Consider the following 21,630-nt stretch of genomic DNA (forward strand, 5'->3'; position numbering starts at 1 on the left):
GTGCATGGAACGACCAAAAAAAAAGTGAGCCACAGCACCGTTCTCATAAAGGAAATTAAGTCATGCATTCAAAGACTTATTTATCTCGATGAAGCAAGTTTTATCCCAGCAAATCAAGATGGCTTGAAGTACTGAACACAAACAGATTTTAAAATCCAGTGGGAAAAGATCTCCTTGTCCAGTGCTAGTTTGTGGCATTATAAAATGGTACAGTCCTTTGGGAAAGTCATTTGGCAACACATAGTAAGAGCATAAAAATATGCACAGGATTGGCCCACTCATATCGCTTCTGAGCATCTCTCCTGAGGGACCCATTTGAAGGCAGACTCTGCACTCTCCTCCCTCACTGCATTTCCCACTTGGTGCTTTTGTCCACAGTGGCGGCTTCAGCTTCACCCCAAAGCTACCAACTCTGGAACAGACACCTCCAGCATTGCCTTGAGGGTCTGTTCCAAACTTACAACCATCTGAGAACTTCCCATATGGAAAGTTTTTTTTTCACAAAATTCCAAATTCCAAACGAAGCCCCAGCAACCTCTCCTCCTTGCTCTGGCCAGGCTGGGACCTCTGAGCCTGGTTCACCATCTCCCTGCCAGCACACTCAAGTTCATCAGCGACCAAGTCTCCTGTCCCACTGACCTGCCCCTGCCCAGGCCCTGCATATTCCATCTGGACCACAGGGAAGCCCACAGGGCTCCCAACCTTCCATCCTGCCCATGCCAATCAGGTCTCCCCCTGCCATCTGCCTGGAACACAAGGCCCACCCTTCTCTTTTCTACCCCCAAACTACCAGTCTTGTCTTTTCTCCTCTCTACAGGTCATTTCTATCCAAATTTCTTGATATGGCCCCAAATTGCCTTTCTCAACCACCTATCCTCTTATGCCCCTCCTGTATTTTTTTTGCCAAGGCTGCCACAAACGATGCCTTAAATCATAGTCATTTATTGTCTCACAGTTCTGGATACTAGGAGTGCAAGATCAGAGGGTCCGTAGGGTTGATCCTTCAGAGGGAAGGATCTGTGCCAGGCCTCTCTCCTTGGCTCGTAGGGGGCCAGCTTCATGCTGACGTGACGTTCTCCCCGTGTGTGTGTCTGCGTCCAAATATCCCCCATTTCACATGGACTCCAGTCATGTTGGATTAGGGGTCCTCCCTCCTAAAGTATGATATCATTCTAACTAATTACATCTGTAATGATAAGGGGGCATTCTGAGGTACTGAGGGCTAGGACTTTTAGGGGGAAATGCAATTCAATTTATAGCACCTTCTCAAACAATCTTTGTGTTAAAACCCAGTGAACTTAGCACCATCCATGAATAGACCATGAACTTTCTTGCCTTGAAACTTGCTCATCTTGTTCCAGCTGCTAAAATCCCACCATATGTCAAATATTCCTTCCTGTGTTGACGAACAGCTAGGGTAACACACAGGACCATTTCATGAAGAATGTTACAATTTACCAATCACGCAGCTCAGTCAAGTCCTGCCCAAGGCCAACGTGAGATAAGTGTCCACAAAGGTCCCAAAAACTAGGATGTTAAAACATTTCCTTCAGCTTCCTCCACATTCAGTACTCTCCTCTCCTTCACCTTGGCAGTGCCCATGTAACAAGGAGAGAGAAAAAACTTTTCTGACAGATTACCTAGTGGTCTTATCTTTGTCTTTGAGAGTCCAGTGTGTGTAACAGAAGCACTAAATTCTACACAATATTCTGATGATCCCCAACTATCTAAATTGTACACATAATTGGGACTAAGTCCTATCAGAGGAAGTTGGTATGTAAGGTTGTCTTCCAAAAACATTAGTTGGGACAACAGGGCTAACAAAAATCTGTCAACAAATGGCTGGCCTTTTGATAGCTTTCTGCCTTAATGCCACATAAGGCAGGCAGACAGATAAGCCAAAAACTTGTCCACATTCACCTCTAATTTGTTTTGGTGTTATAAATGATTAATAGTAGCCCTCAACAAAATGCATTTCTGTCTTTCTAATCAAATAATTGTCACTTACTGCTCAAGAAATTGTTTCGTTGGTCTTATTGCATTTAGATCATTTCACACCCATTTCCTAGATAGACTCTATGCACCTTCCCAGCAGAGACCTAGCTGCTAATATATTCATGTTACATATGCCCAGCACTGTTCTTGGTGCCAGTGAAGGAATTGTTGATGGATGCAGTGAGTGGGCTTTCAATATCCATGCCTACCTCCTTCCAGTGTGCCTTCTTTACTGCAGAGGCTGGACAAGTAAGAACTAACACTTTTAAAAGTCCCCAGCAGCTAGGAATCTTGGTGCAAATTAGGTCCCAAAAGTTAGATGCACGTATGTGAAACTTGGAAAGCAGAAGGTGGGTGGAGGCCATTCTTAGTTCTGCTTTTGGGCCATTCCACTGTTAGGCCAGGCTGTAGGGTCGCAGGTCTTAAGAGGTGGGGTAGCAGTGGCAGCAGCAGCTTTCTAACCCAGCTTCCTGCAGTGTTCTCTTCTTGAAAACAGTAGTTCCTGATAGTCATCTGATTCCTCTGTCTTTAGCCTTTAGTCTTTATGACAACTTTGTGAGCACCACATTCCTGTATTAAGCCCCTTTGTGTTTAAAATACCTAGAGTGCTTTTCACTTGCTTTTTAAATTATTATTATTATTTTATTTTTATTTTTTGAAACACAGTCTCACTCTCTCGCCCAGACTGGAGTGCAGTGGCATGACCTTGGCTCACCGCGACCTTCACCTATCAGGTTCAAGCGATTCTCCTGCCTCAGCCTCCTGAGTAGCTGGGATGACAGGAGCCTGCCACCACACCTGGCTAATTTTTATATTTTTAGTAGAAATGAGGTTTCACCATGTTGACCAGGCTGGTCTCAAACTCCTGACTTCAAGTGATCCACCCACCTCGGCCTCCCAAAGTGCTGGGATTACAGGTGTGAGCCAACGTGCCCAACCTGCTTTTGGTTAGCATTGAAACTTAACAGTTATATATGGTAAGTAAGAAGATTTTGCCCTCTTGGCATTTGTAGTCAGGTTCAAGAAGTTAAAATATGGGAAACATCTAAATATCCACTAACAGGAGAGTGTTTTAGGAATTATGGTGTATTAACCCTAAGGAGATAACCTGCGAGAGATACTCTGCTGACATAAAAATTTCTGAAAGAGAAAATAAAGTTTAAAAGGCATTTTGTTGCTAAATATTGATTTAATAAGTTAAAACACAAAATGCTTATCATGATTACGTAAGTCATTTTATACATGAATAAATATTTGTAACAGAGACAAATAAAATAATCGCTTGTAAATTGTAGGATATAAGTGCAATTCTTGTCTATTTGAAGTTTCATTTGAAGATGAAGTAAAATTATTTTAGAAAAAAATTGGAAAAATATAGATAATTTTTAGCAGGCTCCGTAAGAAAGTCATGAAGAAGATATAAAATGGCCTGGAGAATAAATCAGAGGAACTAGGCTGTAATTTAGTTTAAAAGTTATGGTAATAAAATCCTGAATGTAATATTCTACCTTTTCTATATAAATGTGCTTCCAGACGATCTGTTCCATATGCACCTATTGAACTGTTTTTCCAATTTATTCATATAATCAGCAAATACATGTTCCAGACGCTATTCCCGCTGAGGCTGCAGCAGCAAATTCTTTGCCTGCACAGTTATACTCCCCGCCTGCATTCTCATATTAGCTTGCATGGCAGCATATTTCTACTGATCCATTTTACACAGAGAAAATGGATCCCAGAAACATTAGGGCATCTCCTAGTCTCACAGTTGGTTGATGACAGCACACGTGGAATTAAAGCCCAGGGCTCTCAACATATTTTCAGTCTCTTTGAAAAAGTAAACAAAGGCTTAACCCATTAAAGAAGGCTCTTGGGTTAGGGATAAGGAAAACGTCCTATTGCAAGGTTCGTTGAACATCAGTTCAAGTTCTGAAGGGTGGAATTGCTAGAATATGAAGTAGCTGAAGAGGGAAAAAAAAACACGCAGGGAAAAGAAGAAAACAAGGGAAGAGTCAAGAATGTAAAACATGGAGTTTCATGCATTGATAACAACTGGATGTGACTATTTTAGTATTTATTGTTTTGTTTGTTTCTGTCTGGAGGGTGGAAAAATAATTGTAAATCTGTGTAATGTGTAAACATATTTTGTAATTTAAGAAACCCTATGGCATTTCATTATTTGAGAGTCATTTTAAAAAGGACTAAAATGTTCCTTCTTTCCCTGGCAGCAGGGTAGCATTCTACATTTTTTCTCAACATAACATGAAAACATTTTTAACCAAAAGTATAAGGATCCCAGGGACACAGAAAACATGTAGTCACCTAGCAATAGCTCCTCTTGCACCCCTGCTCTGTGTCCACGACTGGGGCTCTAATTCTGCCCTGTCCAACAGCACAAATGGATGGAAACCTCTCTGGGCTAAGCCATGACAAGATGATAGGGAGGTTTTCTCAGCGCCTGTGGCATCGCTTGGACAGCCTCGGCTTAAAGAAAGAACAGCAGACCAAGCTTCTTCTCAGTGTCAAGAGGCTATGACTCATCTCTCAAGATGTGACTCATGGTAGCCAGCGGGCTAAGATTAAGATCTCTGTGCCTGAAGAGTTGGTCAGTTCACAGCCTGGCAGGCCTGGAGGAGACAGGGTTTCTGGAATGCAAGTCCAGTTCATTCTCTAAACCAGAGGTCTCCAACTACAGTTCATGAGCTAACTTAGCCTGCAGAGGTGTTTTGTTTGACCCCCACAATGGGGATCACATTTTAAATTCACAACACAATTGATCCTTGAACAACACAGGGATTAGGGACACTGCATCCTATCCCTACTCACACAGTCAAAACTTGGCATATTACTTTTGGCTCCCCAAAAGCTTAACTACTAATAGCTTACTGTTGACTGGAAGCCTTATCAATAGCATAGTCAATTAACACATATTTTGTATATTATATGTGTTATATACTGTATTCTTACAATAAAGTAATCTAGAGAAAAGAACTGTTCAGAAAATCATAAGGAAGAGAAAATATATCTGCTATTCATTCAGTGGAAGTGGATCATCATAAAACTCTTCATCCTTGTGGTCTTCACATTGCATAGGCTACAGAGGAGTAGGAAGAGGAGGTTTTGGTCTTGCTGTCTCAGGTGTGGCAAAGGCAGAAGGAAATCCAAGTACAAGTGAACCCACACTGTTTAAGAATCAACTATAGGCTGGGCGCAGTGGCTTACGCCTGTAATTGCAGCACTTTGGGAGGCCAAGGTGGGCGGATCACTTGAGGTCGGAAGTTCGAGACCAGCCTGGCCAACATGGTGAAACTCTATCTCCACTAAAAACACAAAAATAAGCCCTGCATGATGGCATGCACCGGTAATCCCAGCTACTCAGGAGGCTGAGGCAGGAGAATCACTTGAGCCTGGGAGGCGGAGGTTGAAGTGAGCCAAGATTGCACCACAGTACTCCAACCTGGGCAACACAGTGAGACTCCGTATTAAAAAAAAAAAAAGAGTCAACTATAATTTCACACAAATATGTGACTTCTGTCTTCTTTTGAAAAGTAGAAAGAGCTGCCACCCTGGGCCTGCCCTCCTATAGGGCAAAGATAGCTGGCGCTGGGTGGCAGCTGTCCCCTTTGGATAGGACATGAGTGCTCCAACTTACCAAATCCTCACCACTCCCTATTGCCCCCCCGACATTGAGATTAAGAGTCACCTTATGCCTGGCTCAATTTGCTCCTTAACACACCAGACTTTGTTCGGCAGTTAAGCTTGCAATCGCTGTTGCCATGCCTCCAGATCCCCTTGCCACATCTAGTCTCTATAACTTGTAGGAGGTTCAAGCCTTTATATTCAGTGTTGAACAAGATTGGTATACAATCAAAAAGAGTGACATGCTACGCCATGATACATAACCATCAAGTTACTTCCCCACAGCAACTGGATTTCCTTGCCCATAAAATGGAACAGAAGCTGTAGATACTCTCTGAAGCCCTTCTAGTTTCAACCTTCTATGGGTTAATCCACCTTACTGCTCCCCTTGTTCCTGTACACCAACCCTGTTAAAATTCATATTCCTGAAAATTGGAATTTTTCCCCCTTCTCCTATGTTTGGCATTTGTTGAAATCTTAATTACTTGAAAGCTAGCCCAAGTTGTCACTGACAGAACACTGCCCATGTAGACAACCAGGATCCCCCTCAAAACCTTATCATGATCCACTAGCCAGGAGGCTTCCATATGCACAAAAAATTCTCCTAACCTGTCAGAAAGCTCTATTGAAGGTTGTTGGGTCTTAAAAAGAGGCCAGAGATTCAGTGGGCCTGAAAACTAAGCTTCCTTCTCTCCCTTGGAATTCACTTGCTGCACTCAGGTCTGAGGCAGCTTAATCCAGGAGAGATGGAACCTGAAAACCCTCTTGTGTGAGGTCCTGTATCCAGTGTTTCAGCCCTTTGCTAAAGGAGTCGGCACTGAGAGCTATTAAGCACCACCATGGCCCTGGGGCTCATTCCAGGTGCTGGGGAAGGTAGGAAGAAGGTGGAAAGCGCAGTTCCTGCAAAGTGATTTTGAGGGAGAAGCTCTAGTGAGAAAGAAGTTTCCATGGAACAACACAAATAGATTGTGCCTCATGTAAAAACATTTTTCTAGCAAGTAATGTCCTTGACTTTTTTCCCTTCAAAAATGCCCAAGAGTACAATCCGTCTTGTGACTTGTTACTGGTTATGCAGCATGTGGAAAAATATGAGTAAAAGGTATAATTCCAAAATGCACAGCAGAATACATCTTCTCTCTTCAAAATGAATTTATTTGGTCATTGCCCAGCTCAAGTCTGTTTTAAACGACTCTGTAATACATAGCTCTGACAAAGAATTGAAAACTAAGGGAAAAAATGCATCATGTGAAATGTGATTCAAATGAGAACATATTTATTTTCCACACTGAAAAATCTAATGAGAAGAGTGGATATCTAGTTTGGAATTTTTATGTATTTGGTTTTGGACTCAGAGTACTGATCGTTATAATATACAGCAAAATCAAACAAATAAACAAAACCCAATTAATTTATTTATCTGTACCCAAGAATCACTCTGAGTAACGGTAGGTGAGACCATTGTTTTTAAGTAGCGAAAATAGAAAGTTTTAAAAATACTGACTTCTATTTATGTAATATATTAGATCAACCTTTTTTTTCAACTAAAATATATAAACTACTTTGTAGCTTTCTTGCAAATAAAAATGCTCATAGAATACATTTTTATCTACTAAGGTTATCAGTAACATTTGGGCTAAAAATGATTTATTTTTCTTTTGCCTCTTTGGATCTTCTGCCTTCAACTTCTCTGTTATATATCTGCCTTCAACAAGTTGCTGGATTTTTCAGGATGAGGAGTACATGGTTGCTTCTAGAAAAATGCTTCACAAAGCAGTACAAAAATCTAGCCTGACACTTCAGTTACATTGTAAAAGAACAACTATGCCGCCGGGCTTGTTGGCTCACTCCTGTAATCCCAGCACTTCGGGAGGCCCAGGCGGGCAGATCACGAAGTCAGGAGATGGAGACCACCCTGGCTGACACAGTGAAACCCCGTCCCTACTAAAAACACAAAAATGTTAGCCGGGTATGGTGGCGGGCACCTGTAGTCCCAGCTACTCCGGAGACTGAGGAAGGAGAATGGCGTGAACCCGGGAGGTGGAGCTTGCAGTGAGCCGAGATCGTGCCACTGCACTCCAGCCTGGGTGACAGAGCGAGACTCCATCTCAAAAACAAAACAAAACAAACAAACAAACAAAACAGCTATTCCAGGATCCTTCCCCTTTAAGGGAATTGAACACAGGTCATTAGCTAAGTGAAATCGAATCCCAGACAGTCTCTCCAGTTCTGCCATTTTTAACCCATTGTTACTTGATAAACATTAGAATCATCTCTTGGCAGCAGAGCTCTGCGGTAAAGACTGCATAGGTGTGTGTGTGGGAAATGAACACAAGTGCATTGGGCCGGGGTTTCTTTAAGGTCATGTTGAGCCCTGAGATTCCTTACTCTCGCTTTTTTCCTAATATCCTCACAATTTGAAAATAATTAATCTACCTTCCCTGATATTAAAATTAGCTCCTGGAGCATTTCACTAATTGTACCATCATTGATATTCATGCTCCTTTAAATAAATAAATTTTACCTTTTAGGAGAAATTTATAATTACTTGCTTTGCACATTTCCCCCCTTGTGAACAATAACCTATTTTAATTGAGGTTTTCTGGTATCCCATGGGGTAGATCATAAAATCTGAGCTCTAAAAGAAGAATTGTATTTTTAATGTCATGTATTTTAACCACTTTTGAGGAATAAAATAGATGAAAATGATTGCTTTGCTTACCGGGCCATGTAAGGGTCTTGTTTGTGGAATCCACCCCATGGGAAAGTGAGGAGGTCTTTGCTACAGGAGATGCAGGTGTGGTCTGGATGCTTCCAACAGCCCCCATTCCAAAATGTGCTTAACAGAGTCATAGCCATGACCTTACTGAGGCTTCCTAATCATGCCTGGATCTTGTTGTAATGGGTTTCCATAGTTTCAGGGAATAGAAAATTGTTTCTTAAATTCAGCACATAAAATTGTTTTGGGGAGGGGATTCTGGACTATGCTTGCTGTGGCTGGATCTGCCACTTATTTTCTGAGAGTCTTGAAGCAAGTCATCTCACTGCATTCAGCTCGCTTCCTCACCTATAAAATGGCAAAAACAGCATCACGTACATGCGGTTGGGTTACAACAAAGATTAAATGAGGTATTAATGTGGAAACTGCTTGACCCCTTGATCAGCAGATGATGAACACTCATATAAAATTAGATGACAGAACTTATCACTACTCACCTTGTAGAGGCAAGTCTTAGTACCTCTAAAGAGCCTACTCCCTCTCCAATCCTCAAAGGCAGTTTGTGAAGAGCTCCAAGCCTTGTCAACCTAATGTCAACAGCACCTTGAGGATCTTTATACACCATGTAAGAGGACTTTTAAGAGGGCTGTTTATTCGTAACATTTTAGGTCTAATAATAACATTAATAATTATTCATGGTGGATAAAGGTAATCAGGAAACAAACTGATTGCTAGTGACATTGGGAAGGACACATCAAGGCCATGGCACGAACCAGGACGTCGTCTTGCTCAGGGAAATCAACACCAGAAACCACTGAACTGACGAGAGCCTCGGGAATGGGACTGAGTAGAGTCAATGGGGAGAGCAAGGCCCCGATGCTCACTTCTGTTCACACTCAGGATACCCTGTTGTGACATTGAATCTTGGTCAGTTCTTAAAACCTGAAAGTCCTGGGCAGAGGGGCTGTTTGTAGATTATTCTAGGGGGAGCTACATCTGCCTCATGCATACCTTCATTCATTCAATGATTACCAGACCTCTGAACACACACCAGGGCCCACACTGAGTACTGGGAATACAGTGAAGAACAGAATTTGCCTGGTCCCTGTCCTGGTGGGGTGCTCACAGTCACCTGAAGAAGACAGATATCTTCCACAAATAATAACCACACAAATAAATACATCATTGCAAGTTGCAATACAGGTTATCAAAGGGAAAGACAAGGTGCTAAGGGGGTTACAGAGGGACTGTTTCCAGAAGGTGGGGGTCGTGGATGCCTGCTCTGAGGAGTGACTTTTAAGTTGAGACCTGAAGAATGAGTAAGAGTGGGCGGGTAAATCCTGGGAGCAGAACATTCAAGGCTGATGGGTTTCATGAATGGAGGATCTGGTGTAGTTTAAGGTGCTGGAAGGCCAGCGGTATGTCTGGGGCTTGGGAAGAGGGACCAATAGTGGCTGGCAGGTGACATGGCAGCAGCGGGACCAGGAGCCAACCAGGCAGGGCCTTTTGGATATGGCATAGATCTGTAGTTTTTTCTTAAATGTAAATAGACACATCCTAAAGCTCTGAAGCAGGAGAACAAAGTGATCAGAATTGCAGTTTGAAAGATCCCAGGTGGGCCAGGCATGGTGGCTCACGCTTGTAATCCCAGCACTTTGGGAGGCTGAGTCAGGCTGAGTCACTTGAGCCCAGGAGTTTGAGACCACCCTGGGCAATGTGGTGAAACCCCATCTCACAAAACAAAACAAAACAAAACAAAAATTTAGCCAGGCATGGTGGTGCACGCCTGTAGCCCAAGCTCCTTGGGAGGCTGAGGTGGGAGGATCACCTGAACCCGGGAAGTTAAGGGTACAGTGAACCATGATGGCAACACTGCACTCCAGCCTGGGCATGGGAGTAAGAACTTGTCTCAAAGAAAAAAAAAAAAAAAAATTCCCCAGTGCTTTATGAAAACTAATTCAAAGAGGCAGGACAGCAAATGGTGGGGTGGGATGAGGGAGTAACAGAGAAGGCCAGGCAGAATCAGAAATAATTAGTTAATATTTCTCTTTTCTTTTTTTTCTTTTTTTTTTTTTTGAGACGGAGTCTCGCTCTGTCGCCCAGGCTGGAGTGCAGTGGCGCGATCTCGGCTCACTGCAAGCTCTGCCTCCCAGGTTCACGCCATTCTCCTGCCTCAGCCTCCTGAATAGCTGGGACTACAGGCGCCCAGCTAATTTTTGTATTTTTAGTAGAGACGGGGTATTATTTTTCTTATTTAGTCCAACCTCAGTCCAGACTGCTGGAACTATTGAAGAGGTAGCATGATAATGCCCTGGTGAGTCTGAGATTTAATTCTAACCAGGTTCAGAATAGCCCCTTAAAACTGCCCTCTGGATTGAGAGAATTCTCATATTTGAAACTCTGGTGAAGACAGAGACAACCACAGAATCCCTCAGGGATGAGCGTTCGATTCCTCACCACCAGCTCCACATTGCTTTACTCCTTTGCCAACTGGAGACTAAACCAAGAGAAGTCAAAAGACACCTTGCTCCTTGGTGCTTATTAAAATGGCAAGTAGACCGAGGGTGGAAATGAAAATCGAAGAATTCGACCTGTGATCCAGATGGCCTAGCAGTCAGGGTCCAGTCAGGAGCTGGACCTGCAAATGGCACTCCAGTTATTTTAACAAGGAAATTTAATATAAATAATTATTAACCAGGTATTATAGAACTGAAAAGACAAAAAGTATACATGAAGGTTCAGAGAGCGGAGAACAAAAGGAAGCAGAATTATCAAAGCTTAGAAGCTTGGAGGAAGGTCTCTGTGGGACTGGTACCCGGATTTTTAAGCAGGAGGGGCTGCTTGGCTGGTGGGGCAGGTAACGTTAGAGGTGACATGGTGAGGCTGATTCTGGGGACGTTGGTGGAAGAACTGAAAACGAATCAGCTGCTTCTTCTGGAACAGACTGATGCTGATAGGAACAGGAAACAGAGTCCATCAACAGTCTCCATCTCTCAGCCTTGCATCCTCCCGCTAGCGCCCTCTATTGGCAGTTCCCACAGGGAGCAGCTGGCAAAACTGACACGCGGTTTGTTGGGTCCCAGCCCCAGCATCACAAAGCAGAGAAAGTAGAGTGCGTATGGCTGGAAGACAAGAATTTAATTGCTGCCAGAGTCCCACACAATCATTTAATCATTTAGAAAAATGTAACCCCAACTTTAAAATTTAAAAATTTTTCTATTCTTTTGTAAAGATGTACATGTGTGCAATGCTACATGTATTTTCAGATAGATGGAAAATATTTATAAAGTATTAGTTTTCCTTATTATCTAGTCAATATGTCTTTCTCTGGGAGGACATTAAGTATGTAAAAATACATAAAGAACTTTGACAGCTCAATAAGAAGGCAAATAAATCAGTTTAAAAATTAAGCTGGATAATTTCCCTTCATTTGTCTTCAAGTTTAGCGATTTTTTTTTTCTTGCTGGTGCCAATCTGCTGTAAAGTCTAACCTGTGAATTATATATTTCAGATATTGTTTTCAGTTCTGGAATTATCAGTTCGTCTGTTTTTAAAGTTTCCACCTCTCTCCCAAGATTCCTATCAATTTATTAATAATGCTACATTTTTCTTTAAGTCTTTAAACATTTTTACATCAACTGCTTTAAATTTTGTATAAAGCTTTCTTGTCCTATTGCCTTTATTTCCTCCTCACTATGGGTCATGTCTGCCTGTTTCTTCCCATGTCTAGCAACTTTTCAATATATGCTGAACAAATAAGTGGATGATAATCATACAGACTCTGGATTCTGTTTTGTTGCTTTGAAGATTTTTGATATTTTTCCTAGCATGCAATAAATGTGGCTGAATTAAACCGTAGACTCTGACTTCCCTGGGGTGGGCTGAAGCTAAAATCTCCACTCATTTTTTTTCCATCTCCCATCTGTTGCTTTCTCTCAGTTCTCCTTCTTATGCATGGGTATTTCAGATGTTCACGAAGAATTTGAATGGAGTTCATATTTGGATTTTGGGTCTCTGCAGCTCCCTCTTTTTCAGAATATCTTCTTCCAGCCCACCCTTACCTTCCAGCCACAGGGGCAAGCCTGAATTCTATCCTTTGAATACTCACACCAATTAAGTCTGTGGATTCCTGCTTCATCTCCAGCTACCCCACAGCACAAAACTTCAAGGAAAAGGCTATATAAAGGCAAATCTCACCAAATGTGTTTCCTTCGTTTAAAGATCAACCCTTTCCACTTTCTGCCTTATTTTGGTCACTTTCTAGTGTATTCAAATAGTTGTTTAAGAAATATTTTGTAACAGTTATGTATGTATACTGTAACTGCTATGCTTGTAGCTGTTATTTGACTATATCTAACTGTAACTCTTAAGTCTGAAACAAGGGGCTTTCTCATCGCTGAAAGCAGATCTCTTGGTTTATAATTTTTTATTTTAAAATATTAGAATATAGCTCATAAAAATTGTTGTCCTAAGTTATATTCTGAGCAACAGCAGCTGCAGTTTCAAATTTCACATTTAGGCTAGCAGTGGATGCTGTCAAATTGTCAGCCAGTTAGATGAAAATAATGGTATGTCATTATATTTATTTGCATTTCTTTAACTATGCATAAGATTTTCTTAGGTTAATCAGTCAGTAGACTTTCTTTGACATGAAATTCATGTTGAATTACTTTGCTTGATTTCCTAGTGGGCTGTTTGTCTTTTATTTATTTTATGAGCTTTTTGTAGATTAAGAAAATTAGCTCTTTATTCACAATATAGGTCACAAATACTGCTTCTCAGTTTGTCATTTGTTGTTTGACTTTAGTTAAGATTTTTTTTCCCATGCTTAAATGTTAATTTTATAAGTAATAAAATATTTCAATTTTCTTTTATGGCTTTTCAGTTTAGTGTCTTGCTTAAAAGACTTTCCATATTGGAAGATTTTAAATAAATTCATGCATAACATTTTTTATTTTTGGTCTCTTAGGGCTTGATTTCATTTTATTTTTATTTTATTTTGCTTTACTCCTCAACAGGCCTAGAATTGCTTATGATGTAAGAAGTAAACAGGGGGCACACATTCTCAGGACCCCTTGAGGGCTGTGTCACGGGCCATGGTCACTCATATTTGGTTCAGAATAAATCTCTTCAAATATTTTACAGTGTTTGACTCTTTTTGTTGACAATAATCTGGTGCCCAAACACGTGGGGCCACAGAGAAGACTCAGACCCTGAAGGAGTTGCCTGAAACCCAAGCTAAGGTACCAGGAGGGGCCCACTGAAGCCTCCCAGCTTCTCCTCTTGTGAAACTGACTTTAGAAAAAGAAAATCCCAATTTGAGAGATAAAAATACCTTCAACTAAGTCTTAGATCCAAAATGGCCAAATAGGAACAGCTCTGGTCTGCAGCTCCCAGCAGGATCAACACAGAAGATGGGTGATTTCTGCATTTCCAACTGAGGTACCTGGTTCATCTCACTGGGACTGGTTGGACAGCGGGTGCAGACCACAGAGGGTGAGCCAAAGCAGGGAGGGGCATCACCTCACCTGGGAAGAGCAAGGGGTTGGGGGATTTCCCTTTCCTAATCACAGGAAGCAATGACAGATGGTACCTGGAAAATCGGGACACTCTCACCCTAATACTGCACTTTTCCAATGGTCTTAGCAAACAGCACACCAGGAGATATATCCTGTGCCTGGCTCCACTGGTCCCACGCCCACAGAGCCCTGCTCACTGCTAGTGCAGCAGTCTGAGATCAAACTGCCAGGCTGCAGCCTGGGCTGGGGGAGGGGTGTCTGCCATTGCTGAGGCTTGAGTAGGTAAATAAAGCAGCCAGAAACTCGAACTGGGTGGAGCCCACCGCAGCTCAATGAGGCCTGCCTCTCTCTGTAGATTCCACCTCTGGGCACAGGGCATAGCTGAACAAAAGGCAGCAGAAACTTCTGCAGACTTAAACCTCCCTGTCTGACAGCTCTGAAGAGAGCAGTAGTTCTCCCAACTTGGAGTTTGAGTTCTGAGAACAGACAGACTGCCTCCTCAAGTGGGTCCCTGATCCCCATGTAGCCTAGGCCAAATGACACCTCACACAGCCGGGTACCCCTCTGACATGAAGCTTCCAGAGGAAGGATCAATCAGCAATATTTGCTGTTTGGCAGCCTCCGCTGGTGATACCCAGGCAAACAGGGTCTGGAGTGGACCTCCTGCAAACTCCAACAGACCTGCAGCTGAGGGTCCTGACTGAGAAGGAAAAGTAAGAAACAGAAAGGAATAGCATCAACATGAACAAAAAGGACATCCACACCAAAACCCCATCTGTAGGTCACCAACATCAAAGACCAAAGGTAGATAAAACCACAAAGATGGGGAGAAACCAGAGCAGAAAAGCTGAAAATTCTAAAACCAGAGTGCCTCTTCTCCTCCAAAGGATCGCAGGTCCTTGCCAGCAACAGAACAAAGCTGGACAGAGAATGACTTTTACGAGCTGACAAAAGTAGGCTTCAGAAGGTCAGTAATAACAAACTTCTCTGAGCTAAAGGAAGATGTTTGAACCCATTACAAGGAAGCTAACCTTGAAAAAAGATTAGACGAATGGCTAACTAGAATAAAGAGCATAGAGAAGACCTTAAAAGACTTCACAGAGCTAAAAACCATGGCGTGAGAACTATGTGATGCATACACAAGCTTCAGTAGCCAATTCGATCAAGCGGAAGAAAGGGTATCAGTGACTGAATTTCAAATGAATGAAATGAAGTGAGAAGAGAAGTTTAGAGAAAAAAGAGTGAAAAAAAAAAAAATGAACAAACCCTCCAGGAAATATGGGACTGTGTGAAAAGACAAAATCTACGTTTGATTGATGTACCTGAAAGTGACAGGGAGAATGGAACCAAGTTGGGAAACACTCTTCAGGATATTATCCAGAAGAACTTCCTCAACCTAGCAAGGGAGGCCAACATTCAAATTCAGGACATACAAAGAACACCACAAAGATACTCCTTGAGAAGACCAAGTCCAAGACACATAATTGTCAGATTCACCAAAGTTGAAATGAAGGAAAAAATGTTAAGGGCAGCCAGACAGAAAGGTTGGGTTACCCACAAAGGGAAGCCCATCAGACAAAGAGAAGATCTCTCGGCAGAAACTCTACAAGCCAGAAGAGAGTGGGGGCCAATATTCAACATTCTTAAAGGAAAGAATTTTCAACCCAGAATTTCATATCCAGCCAAACTAAGCTTCATAGGTGAAGGAGAAATAAAATCTTTTACAGACAAACAAATGCTGAGAGATTTTGTTACCACCAGGCCTGCCTTGCAAGAGCTCCTGAAGGAAGCACTAAACATGGAAAGGAACAACTGGCACCAGCCACTGCAAAAACATGCCAAATTGTAAAGACCATCAATGCTAGGAAGAAACTGCATCAAGTAATGAGCAAAATAACCAGTTAATATCATAATGACAGGATCAAATTCACACATAATGATATTAACCTTATATGTAGATGGGCTAAATGCTCCAATTAAAAGACACAGATTAGCAAATTGGATAAAGAGTCAAGACCTACCAGTGTGCTGTATTCAAAAGACCCATCTCATGTGTAGAGACATACATAGGCTCAAAACAAAGGTATGGAGGAAGATCTACCAAGCAAATGGAAAACAAAAAAAAAGCAGGGGTTGCAATCCTAGTCTCTAATAAAACAGACTTTAAACCAACAAAGATCAAAAGAGACAAAGAAGGCCATTACATAATGGTAAAGGGATCAATTCAACAAGAAGAGCTAACTATCCTAAATATATATGCACCCAATACAGGAGCACCCAGATTCATAAGGCAAGTCCTTAGACACCTACAGAGAGACTTAGACTCCTACACAATAATAATGGGAGACTTTAACACCCCATTGTCAATATTAGAAAGATCAATGACACAGAAAGTTACAAGGATATCCAGGACTTGAAATCAGCTCTGCACCAAGTGGACCTAATAGATATCTACAGAACTCTCCACGCCAAATCAACAGAATATACATTCTTCTCAGCACCACATCACACTTCTTCCAAAATTGACCACATAGTTGGAAGTAAAGCACTCCTCAGCAAACGTAAAAGAAAAGAAATTACAACAAACTGTCTCTCAGACCACAGTGCAATCAAACTAGAACTCAGAATTAAGAAACTCACTCAAAACCACCAAACTACATGGGAACTGAACAACCTGCTCCTGAATGACTACTGGGTACATAACGAAATGAAGGCAGAAATAAAGATGTGCTTTGAAACCAATGAGGACAAAGACACAACATACCAGAATCTCTGGGACACATTTAAAGCAGTGTGTAGAGGGAAATTTATAGCACTAAATGCCCACAAGAGAAAGCAGGAACGGTCTAAAATTGACACCCTAACATCACAATTAAAAGAACTAGAGAAGCAAGAGCAAACACATTCAAAAGCTAGCAGAAGGCAAGAAATAACTAAGATCAGAGCAGAACTGAAGGAGATGGAGACACAAAAACTCATCAAAAAATCAATGAATCCAGGAGCTGGTTTTTGGAAAAGATCAACAGAATTGATAGACCACTAGCAAGACTAATAAAGAAGAAAAGAGAGAAGAATCAAATAGACACAATAAAAAATGATAAAGAGGATATCACCACTGATCCCACAGAAATACCAACTACCATCAGAGAATACTATAAACACCTCTATGCAAATAAACTAGAAAATCTAGAAGAAACAGATAAATTCCTGGACACATATGCCCTCCCAAGACTAAACCAGGAAGAAGTTGAATCCCTGAATAGACCAATAACAGGCTCTGAAATTGAGGCAATAATTAATAGCCTAGCAACCAAAAAAAGTCCAGGACCAGAGGATTCACAGTCGAATTCTACCAGAGGTATAAAGAGGAGTTGGCACCATTCCTTCTGAAACTATTCCAATCAATAGAAAAAAAGGGAATCGTCCCTAACTCATTTTACGAAGCCTGCATCATCCTGATACCAAAGCCTGGCAGAGACACAACAACAACAACAACAACAACAATGACAACAACAAAAAAAGGGAATTTCAGACCAATATCCCTGATGAACATTCATGCAAAAATCCTCAATAAAATACTGGCAAGCCGAATCCAGCAGCACATCAAAATGCTTATCCACCACAATCAAGTTGGCTTCATCCTTGGAATGCAAGGCTGGTTCAACATTCGCAAATCAGTAAACATAATCAAGCATATAAACAGAACCAAAGACAAAAACCACATGGTTATCTCAATAGATGCACAAAAGGCCTTTGACAAAATTCAACAGTGCTTCATGCTAAAAACTCTCAATAAACTAGATATTGATGGGACGTATCTCAAAATAATAAGAGCTATTTATGACAAACCCACAGCCAATATCATACTGAATGGGCAAAAACTGGAAGCATTCCCTTTAAAAACTAGCACAAGACAGGGATGCCCTCTCTCACCATTCCTATTCAACATAATGTTGGAAGTTCTGGCCAGGGCAATCAGACAGGAGAAAGAAATAAAGGGTATTCAGTTAGGAAAAGAGGAAGTCAAATGGTCCCTCTTTGCAGATGACATGATTGTATATTTAGAAAACCCCATTGTCTCAACCCTAACTCTCCTTAAGCTGATAAGCAACTTCAGCAAAGTCTCAGGATACAAAATCAATGTGCAAAAATCACAAGCATTCCTATACACCAATAACAGACAAACAGAGAGCCAAATCTTGAGTGAACTCCCATTCACAATTGCTTCAAAGAGAATAAGATACCTAGGAATCCAACTTACAAGGGATGTGAAGGACCTCTTCAAGGAGAACTACAAACCACTGCTCAATGAAATAAAAGAGGACACAAACAAATGGAGGAACAATCCATGCCCATGGATAGGAAGAATCAATATCATGCAAATGGCCATACTACCCAAGGTAATTTATAGATTCAGTGCCATCCCCATCAAGCTACCAATGACTTTCTTCACAGAATTGGAAAAAGACTACCTTAAAATTCATATGGAACCAAAAAAGAGCCTGCATTGCCAAGACAATCCTAAGCAAAAGGAACAAAGCTGGAGGCATCATGCTACCTGACTTCAAACTATACTACAAGGCTACTGTAACCAAAACAGCATGGTACTAGTACCAAAACAGATACCTGGACCAATGGAACAGAACAGAGGCCTCACAAATAACACCAGACATCTACAGCCATCTGATCTTTGACAAACCTGACAAAAATAAGAAATGGGGAAGAGATTCCCTATTTAATAAATGGTGCTGGGAAAACTGGCTGGCCATATGTAGAAAGCTGAAACTGGATCCCTTCCTTCCACCTTATACAAAAATTAATTCAAGATGGATTAAGGACTTAAATATTTGACCTAAAACCATAAAAACCCTAGAAGAAAACCTAGGCAATAACATTCAGGACATAGGCATGGGCGAGCACTTCATGACTAAAACACCAAAAACATGGCAACAAAAGCCAAAATAGACAAATGGGATCTAATTAAACTAAAGAGCTTCTGCACAGCAAAAGAAATTACATCAGAGTGAACAGGCAACCTACAGAATGGGAGAAAATTTTTGCAATTTACCCATCTGACAAAGGGCTAATATCCAGAATCTACAAAGAACTTAAACAAATTTACAAGAAAAAACAAACAACCCCATCAAAAAGTGGGCAAAGGATATGAACAGACACTTCTCAAAAGAAGACATTTATGCAGCCAACAGACACAAGAAAAAATGCTCATCATCACTGGTCATCAGAGAAATGCAAATTAAAACCACAATGAGATACCAGCTCACACCAGTTACAATGGTGATTGTTAAAAAGTCAGGAAACAATAGGTCCTGCAGAAGATGTGGCAAAATGGGAACACTTTTACACTGTTGGTGGGAGTGTAAACTAGTTCAACCATTGTGGAAGACAGTGTGGTGATTCCTCAAGGATGTATAACTAGAAATACCTTTTGACCCAGCCATCCCATTACTGAGTAAATTCCCAAAGGATTATAAATCATGCTACTCTAAAGACATATGCACAGGTATGTTTATTGCAGCACTCTTCACAATAGGAAAGACTTGGAACCAACCCAAATGTCCATCAACGATAGACTGGATTAAGAAAATGTGGCACATATGCACCATACAGGCATAAAAAAGGATGAGTTCATGTCCTTTGTAGGGACATGGATGAAGCTAGAAACCATCATTCTGAGCAAACTATCACAAGGACAGAAAACCAAACACTGCATGTTCACACTCATAGGTGGTAATTGAACAATGAGAACACTTGGACACAGGGTGGGGAACATCACACACCCGGGCCTGTGGTGGAGTCGGAGGAGGGGGGAGGGATAGCATTAGGAGATATACCTAATGTAAATGACGTGTTAATGGGTGCAGCACACCAACATGGCACATGTACACATATGTAACAAACCTGCACATTGTGCACATGTACCCTAGAACTTAAAGTATGAAAGAAAAAAAAAAAAAGAAGAAGTAAACAGATTTCTCTTCCCACCCAGACTCATGCTCCCTTACTTAGACTGGCCTTTATAAAGAAAGAAGGGTCAGTCTATAATTTTGTTGTGCATTTTCATAAATTATCCTTATTTCCCCTATTTATTTGAAGAGTTTATCTGTATTACATTGTAAATTACCTTTTTAGTTGATTATTTTAGTAACTTGCTGTTCTGTTCCACTGCTGTTCATTGCTTTTTCAGAACCAAATTAGTTTGATTATTATTATTATTTTTTGAGACAGAGTCTCACTCTGTTGCCCTGACTGGAGTGCAGTGGCGCAATCTCGGCTCACTGCAACCTCTGCCTCCTTGGTTCAAGTGATTCTCCTGCCTCAGCCTCCTGAGTAGTTGAGATTATAGGTGTGTGTCACCACACCCGGCTAATTTTTGTATTTTTATTAGGGACGGGGTTTCACCATGTTGGTCAAGCTGGTCTCGAACTCCTGACCTCAGGCGATCTGCCCACCTCAGCCTCCCAAAGTGCTGGGATTACAGGCGTGAGCCACTGCACCTGGCCTATTTTCATTATTGGGGCTTCATCTACACGTTAATATCTATTAGCACTAGCCTCAAGGAGTAATTGCCTTAAATGCATTGCAGTCGACCAGTTCACTTCCATGAGTATTTTTCTCCATTTCTTAATTTTAATCATAGACATGAAAGGTGCTGGGCTGCAGCATGTGCAGCTTGGTGCTGACAATGTGCATCTGTCAGCCCCAGCTGTCCCCATGCTTCTCACTTCACAAGCTAAAGATATTCCTCAGAGCGACGTGGCCAGTAAGAGGTGATGCCATTTTTGGATGGAAGAGCACTGTTGTGGAGTATCCAGGCAATTGCCCTTCCCTGTACACAAGCTCAATGACATTTTCCCAGTCCATATTTTAAGCAAAAATAGCTCTAATAATATAAAATAAAAAGACCTATGGGATATATTTTGGTTATCAGAGTAAGTGATCATGATCAAAGTTCAATTGAAAATAATTTAACACAATATGAATTTTTAAATATTGTAATCAATACAATATTAATTTAGTTTATAATAATAAGTTTTTTTGCTAAGTAAATAAATATCACAAAGATTCCACAAACCTCTAAATCAAACTAAAATATGCGAGAAATTAGATGCACAGAGTAAAAAACATTTAGAAAGATTACAGACTTAAACACAATACTGAATAGTGTATGCTCTTAGGAGGCTTTATTTCATTTCAACACAAGATGTTTGTTTGCTGACATTTACTCAGAAGCAAAAGCATTCACACTAGAGATTGTAACTTGGAGGCAGGAAAGACACAGCTCAATTAGCTATAAACATTCACAGAAATTTTATTTTTAGATGAAATCTAATTCTTGGTAGGATGAGTTAAAACGTGTACGTTAAAGGAATTAGAGATCAAACAAAATAAATAAAAGTACATGTTGAAATCTGCAGAGGATGTGAGTCATTTATCCTATTGCTATTTAACATCTTTAATTTACATTCAAACCCATCCTCAAGAAAAAGTAGTCAGGGTTTCAACACCAGCAAATAAAATAGTAATAACCCCCTAGTGGTAATAACCCCATAGGAACCCACTAAGAAACCAATCCACTCCAGCAAAGTGATAGAGGACTGAGATCCTATGAAATAAAAAAATGGAAATGCCAAGCAAAAGGCATAATCTTTTTAAAAATTACGTGTACATATACATTTGTGTATGTGCAAATGTATGCCTATATATAGGTATGTGTTTATACATATATTCTTATAAGCTGAT

General features: G+C 41.0%; 1 protein-coding gene across 2 annotated transcripts in view; it reads left to right on the forward strand.

Annotated features, from left to right (window-relative positions):
- LOC126962584 (peptidyl-prolyl cis-trans isomerase A-like) overlaps positions 1-21,630 on the forward strand; it is an 890,552-nt gene that overhangs the window by 260,087 nt on the left and 608,835 nt on the right. Inside the window, exon 1 of one of the 2 annotated variants that reach the window (XM_050803804.1) lies at positions 9,607-9,619. The exons of the other annotated variant lie outside the window; for it this stretch is intronic. The gene's annotated coding sequence lies outside the window, so the exon portion shown is untranslated. Of the gene's footprint in view, positions 1-9,606; positions 9,620-21,630 lie in introns of those variants that run through there. 2 annotated transcript variants of the gene reach the window in all.

Source organism: Macaca thibetana, chromosome 9 (genome assembly GCF_024542745.1).
Source record: "Macaca thibetana thibetana isolate TM-01 chromosome 9, ASM2454274v1, whole genome shotgun sequence".
Taxonomy (NCBI): domain Eukaryota; kingdom Metazoa; phylum Chordata; class Mammalia; order Primates; family Cercopithecidae; genus Macaca; species Macaca thibetana.